A 6,032-nucleotide genomic window follows, 5' to 3' on the forward strand; every position below is an offset into this window, starting at 1 on the left:
TAAATTATACAAATAAAAAAAAAAAATAGAATGTTGAAAAATCATACCAATCATCAACAAAAATCGTCCAGGGAAGAAAATACAAACCGGAAGAGCGAAAATTAAAAAACACATGCCGTATGAATATAAGCAGAAGACACATGGGTATTGGTAGATTTCACTCTATAGGTACTTGATTGGTACGAACATGATTTGCTCACGAAGTGGTGTGCAGTTATTCATTTATTTTATTTATTCTGTAATTATACGATCTATGTCAAGGTTACAGTAAGAGCATTGTTTAGTTCACTGTGAAAACGATTTTACATCGATGGAAGTTGTTGTAGATAATACTGGACATGTCAACTCATTACGCGGCTGTCATCGTCACGAACGAGATCATATTGTTATAGCGCCCTCCACATTACATTGACAGTTTATATTAGTGTCATCACACCTCCCCACTCTCGCGAGAGTTGTGGGATATTGAGTCTAAAGCAATTTTTTTTTTAGAAAATATCTTTTGATTGTTGCCAATGTAACAAGCTGGTGGATTCGGTCCAAGTGATAGAATCGCTTAAACACATTTGCTCCCAACACCAAGTTTTATTTTCGCCGTTTGCACATGCTCGAATTCATTTCCAGTCGCGGGAAAACCAATGAACACGTGACTGCTCTTCTAGTTTGTTTTTTCACTAAGAAGTCATATAATTGTAATAAATAAATAAATAAATAAATAAATAAACAGTAACTCAGTAAATAAATAAACAAATAATAAATAAATAAATAAATAAATAAATAAATAAATAAATAAATAAATAAATAAATAAATAAATAAATAAATAAATAAATAAATAAATAAATAAATAAATAAATAAATATGCGAGCGATAAAAACGACTAAATTTATGACAAAAATTACAAATCTACAGTATTGACAGGTCATTCACTAATTGAAGTTTACTGTGTCAATAATTAAACGGAGAATTCAGGTATATGTATGAAATGCAGATGCGGCAACTGTGCATCATCGACAGGCTGTTAAAGTATATTGGGTTTCTGTCAAATTCTCCGTGTTTACATCTCAACTGATAGGGAATGGGTACATTAAAAATGCTGTTACTTCGACGAGGCATTGACATTGATACCTTAAATTGCTGGGGTCCTTTTTTTCATATATATATATATATATATATATATATATATATATATATATATATATATATATATATATATATATATATATATATATATATATATATATATATGAAAGATGATGATGTATATTTCTTTAATTGCATCTGAGGTCGAGGGACTTTCTGAGCTTCTAATGTTTGGCTCTACCACCAACGGAGCCAATTCAGTTTCAATTTTCGCATCAACTTCATGTTACTTCAAAAATTCAGCGTGGAAAGCTGTCACCCACTTCAAATCTTGATTACTTTGAGTTGTTTAATATTTGTTATTGAAGTCGCTGTCAGCGCACTGGTATAATAAACGCGTGTGACCGCTCATTCCAATCTCCCCGGGTCACATTATTATTAAAAAGTTTCACAACAACAAGATTGACAACTGAACTCTCCACACGCGTGGCAACCGGCGGTGAGATCAGAAAGAAGAGAAATGAACGATACAAACTTCATGCAAATTAGTTCACGATTGAATGCAATCAGACAAGGCGGAAAGCACGATCGTCCAGCCGACGTCGCCGCTGCCCGCCATGGCCCCACCTAATCAGAAACGGGAAACACGTGGCTTTGATGTGACAGGGTGAAATGAATATTACCATGAAATAAAATTAAAAAAATATTACTTTGATCCCGGATAATTAAATGTAATTTCGTATAACATAGGGCTCAATTAGTTTCTATTATTGCTTTATAATGCGCACATTATTTCATATCATGTTACCATGGTTTCATCAGCCATACAAACAATTCTTGACCCAATAATGTTTTTTTTTTAGCTCAGAGTCGCGTGACATGCTTTACAGGTTAGTGAAAGATGAAAGTTCTTTTTTTACCAAGTGTACCGTATAGTCCGTCATCGCATCGTTTTCAAAATTATATATAGCATGGAACGCCTTTGAAATTGCAAGAAGGGTACTAGCTATATCACGATATACTTTTCTACTTTATGGGACATTTGTGGGTTTTCGGTACGCGTGATATCCTGTCTGCGTCACAGTCATCACACCGCTCCTATAGTTCAATGCGAGTCGCATGCGACGTATTCAAAGCATGGCAAATACTTTGTTCACACAATATTTGAACGCGCTGCGTGGCAACTACGGCGCTTCGCGTCGACTGTAGCGCTGCGTGACAACTACGGCACTGCGCGTCGACTGTAGCGCTGCGTGACGACTGTGGCGCTGCGTGTCGACTGTAGCGCGCTGCGTGTCCAGTGTAGCGCCGCGCGACAACTATGGCGCTGCGTGTCGACTGTAGCGCGCTGTGTGAAGAAGCTGGTGCTGCCTGACGATCTGTCGCTGCTTGACAAAGGAGGCACTGTGTGACGACCGTAGTACTGGGTGAAGAATGTAGCGCTGTGTAACAACAGTGACGGGCGGATCCAGAATTTCGGTAGAGGGCGAAGTAGACCTCCGGTGGGCTGGGTTTATCAGTTGATTTGTAATTTTGCGGGCTGAAGGGACGCCTGGCGCGCCGTGCCCAAAATCCGCGCGTAACAGTAGCACTGCGTCACGACTATGTCGCTGCACGACGACTGCGGACTGCGTGACGACTAAGTCGCTGCGCGACGACTGTGGTACTGCGTGACGACTGTTGCGTGTTATTTACACTATAGGTAACGCGGCCACGCAACAAGCACAGCTTATTGACAGCTAAACAAAATTGCGGGTTTTATGATGTACCCAAACAAAGATATCACATGACAAAGACAAATATTCAATTTACATTCTCAGCGTTAGACAGTTTTAAAAAATCTATCTGATTGAAGATCGAATTAAGATATTAACGCTATTAGTCCGGTTTGTTGACACTCATAAGAAGAAATTACCGTTTCTCACGATTAAAAAAGAGTAACCATATATGACGAAGTCATAAAATCCAGAAACAAAACACCGACAATTATAACCATATTTAGAAAAAAAACAAAAAAAAAACACACACACAATTCAAGGTTCCATACTGAATTACCAAACCGGTGATTTTATTGATAATGTTTAGACAGCCCCGATTATGGATGAATTACCGCATACAAAGACCATTTCACAATATTTGGATTAAACACAGCAGTACGGTACTAGCGTAAGTATTGATTGCCGATCAATTAATAGATTCAATGTATTTACATTTAATAAAAGCGACTCAGGCGTCCGTCGTATAGAAAATATTTTGCATTGAGGGTTTCTTTTAAAGGCACGCATTTTCTTTTAATTCCTATAGATATTTTCCACTATCGACATGAGTGTGTAGATGCATACGAATCGAAATAAAAGAAACAAAAGACACGCCAGCCTCAAGGTAAAAAGAATACTATAGTGCTGTATTAAAGCAGAAGAACCCAGTGATGTTGACTGCTGCACGTGCAGTCAACGTTCAGTTTCTTTAAAAGTTATTACCGACGGTAATACACCGTACCACAAGACTGTTAAAGGCATTTTTATTCGTCAAATCCGTATATACACAGGCAAGAAATGAATAAATGAAATCGTTCTTTCACTAGTTGTTATGTACACCAAGATTCAATATATCATAGTATGTTAATCAGAATGAAAGAAAAATTTCCGGTTCAATATATTTCGCCAAATACATTTGTAGTTTAATCGATTCCGAATCCTTGATATGAATACATTTTCGTCTGCGTATATACATCAATATCTAGTACATAATCCGTTCATTTGCAACCGACCGACATTGCTGAAGGCCAAGCATTTGGTCTCGTGTGTTACATCATCATCGTTTGATCGAAAGCTCCAGGGGCGCATGCGCATTTAGTGTCAATGTGCTCCGGCGACGTTATTTGCGCGCGGCGTTTCTGAATACTTTCAAAGGTATGATCTTGGTGTATAATAATTTTGAATGTTACATTACCGTAACAAATAACAACGGTGTCATATACTACATACCAGACTCGCTTCACAATTTCATGATTAAGGTCATTGGTTGTAATGTAGTTCAAACGTAACCGATTTGGCGAGAGTGCGGATGATAAACAATTTGTTTGAAAAAAGGAAGACTGGTAGATTCAAGCTATCCCTAAAACAGTTATCAAACATACAAAAGAGTAACTATCACTTTGGTAAACTTGATCTTTTACAGGCAGTTTTTAAAACAAAGCTGACCTTGACGTTGTAGAACGTTTCGTAATGATAATGACTATTTTAACATTACAATTGAGCGAATTCTTAGTTTATATTTATTTGATGAAAAAATACGGAGCTTTTTTGTACATGTTATTTATATCGTTTACGACTCTCCGGGGAACCCAGTATAAGCACAACAATACATCAAGCAAACACTGAGATATTGATTCATGTATCTCAATGGCTGCTCCCTGCTCTGCTGTCGAACGCTTGTCACCTGGAGCAAAATTCGTGCCCAAGAAAAGAAAAAAAAAACTTTTCAATTTGCTAAGTGGCGGTCATCTTAAAACACGACCATTTTGATCTTAACAATACAGAGAAAAAAAAGAAAAAAAAATATCGCAGACTTCTTAATCTCGGATGATATATAATCTGATTACCTACATGTAATGCCACATACTGCTCAATATAGTTATGCTAAATAACCTCGCTATTGAATAATACTATACCGACATAATTATTTCAGGAAATTTGAATTGATATTGTCTGTGTGTCAGCAAAGAGCAGTGTCGTCACTGTCACAGCGTGCACCCGGACCACCTTCGACTTTAACCTATACGTGGTGTCAATCATCTTTTTTTTTTGCTGTCGATACGAAGGTTATCCCACGTGGGGCGGGCAGCCGACATATAAATACATTCGTTAATGAATTTTACCATATTAATCATTTTTATATACGTGATCAGAATATTAATATATAAATTCACCATTCAAAATAAATAAATAATTAAATAATAATTAAGCTTTCCCCGTAGCCTCCAAAAAAAAAGAAAGAAAAGAAAAAGAAAATTCAATCAGACTGGACAACATTGCGACGAGTCGATGGTGGTGAAGTGGTAAATATGCAAATGAGACAGCGTGTTATTTCAGACGCGGTGCATTAGTGGTGTTTGTGGGTTTTTAGAAGGTACTTTGAGATGACATTTTCATATCCATCATCACGGAATATACAATATGTATAAGACAGATTAAATCTCACCACTACTCAAGCGATGCATTAAATACTGAAATTCTACTGTCATCTGGTGTGGAGAGGAAAACGTGTCGCTATCGCATCTCATCAAATAAAAAACAAACAAACAAAAAGCATCGTCACGAAATCGGAATCGTTACGCAGAAATGACCCTAAGTTTATATTTAAAAATGGTGGTTATCATAAAGATTACATTTTTGTCTGTCCGGATCATGTCAAATAATATTTGTGACTTGAAGTGTGTTATGTTCATGTGTTACTTGTTGTAACCGACATAGACCACACAGATCAAATCTTTCTGCATTCATGGGCAATAGAGTGCAGTCCATGGTTGCAGTTATCACGTGACCGAGGTTGTACTTTGGCCTATGGATGCCAGTGTGAAGAGTGCAAATCCTCGACCATATCAGACTTTCAATACTCCGGACATGCAAATGAACTTAATCTTTTGTTCTGACCAAAACCACCAGAACTCTGAGCCTTGTGTTCGGATTGGCAGTACCGCTTTGAAACAGGTATACGTAGCCGAAATCACACGAAGCCTTGAAGCGCCCCCAACTATAAAAAACAACTTCTGGCAATGACAGAACGAAACAAATCGTACGGCATTCATATAATTGTGTTCGATTGTACTTCAACCACTTTCTCATTGAAAAAAACTCTGAAATCCCACTAAACTTAGAAAACATTTTTCGAATCAGTAGAGAAAAAATGGATGTTTGGATGTTTGCGCATCTCTCCTCCAGCGGAACCA

General features: G+C 37.3%; 1 long non-coding RNA gene across 1 annotated transcript; it reads left to right on the plus strand.

The window, feature by feature from the left end:
- The first annotated feature begins 1,899 nt into the window (after nucleotides 1-1,899).
- Nucleotides 1,900-3,304, plus strand: LOC144351872 (uncharacterized). Its single transcript, XR_013420465.1, has 2 exons — nucleotides 1,900-1,971; nucleotides 3,167-3,304. It is a non-coding gene; the product is annotated as an uncharacterized LOC144351872 (long non-coding RNA).
- The last annotated feature ends 2,728 nt before the right edge of the window (nucleotides 3,305-6,032 follow it).

Source organism: Saccoglossus kowalevskii, chromosome 13 (genome assembly GCF_978046115.1).
Source record: "Saccoglossus kowalevskii chromosome 13, keSacKowa6.1, whole genome shotgun sequence".
NCBI classification, from domain to species: Eukaryota; Metazoa; Hemichordata; class Enteropneusta; family Harrimaniidae; genus Saccoglossus; species Saccoglossus kowalevskii.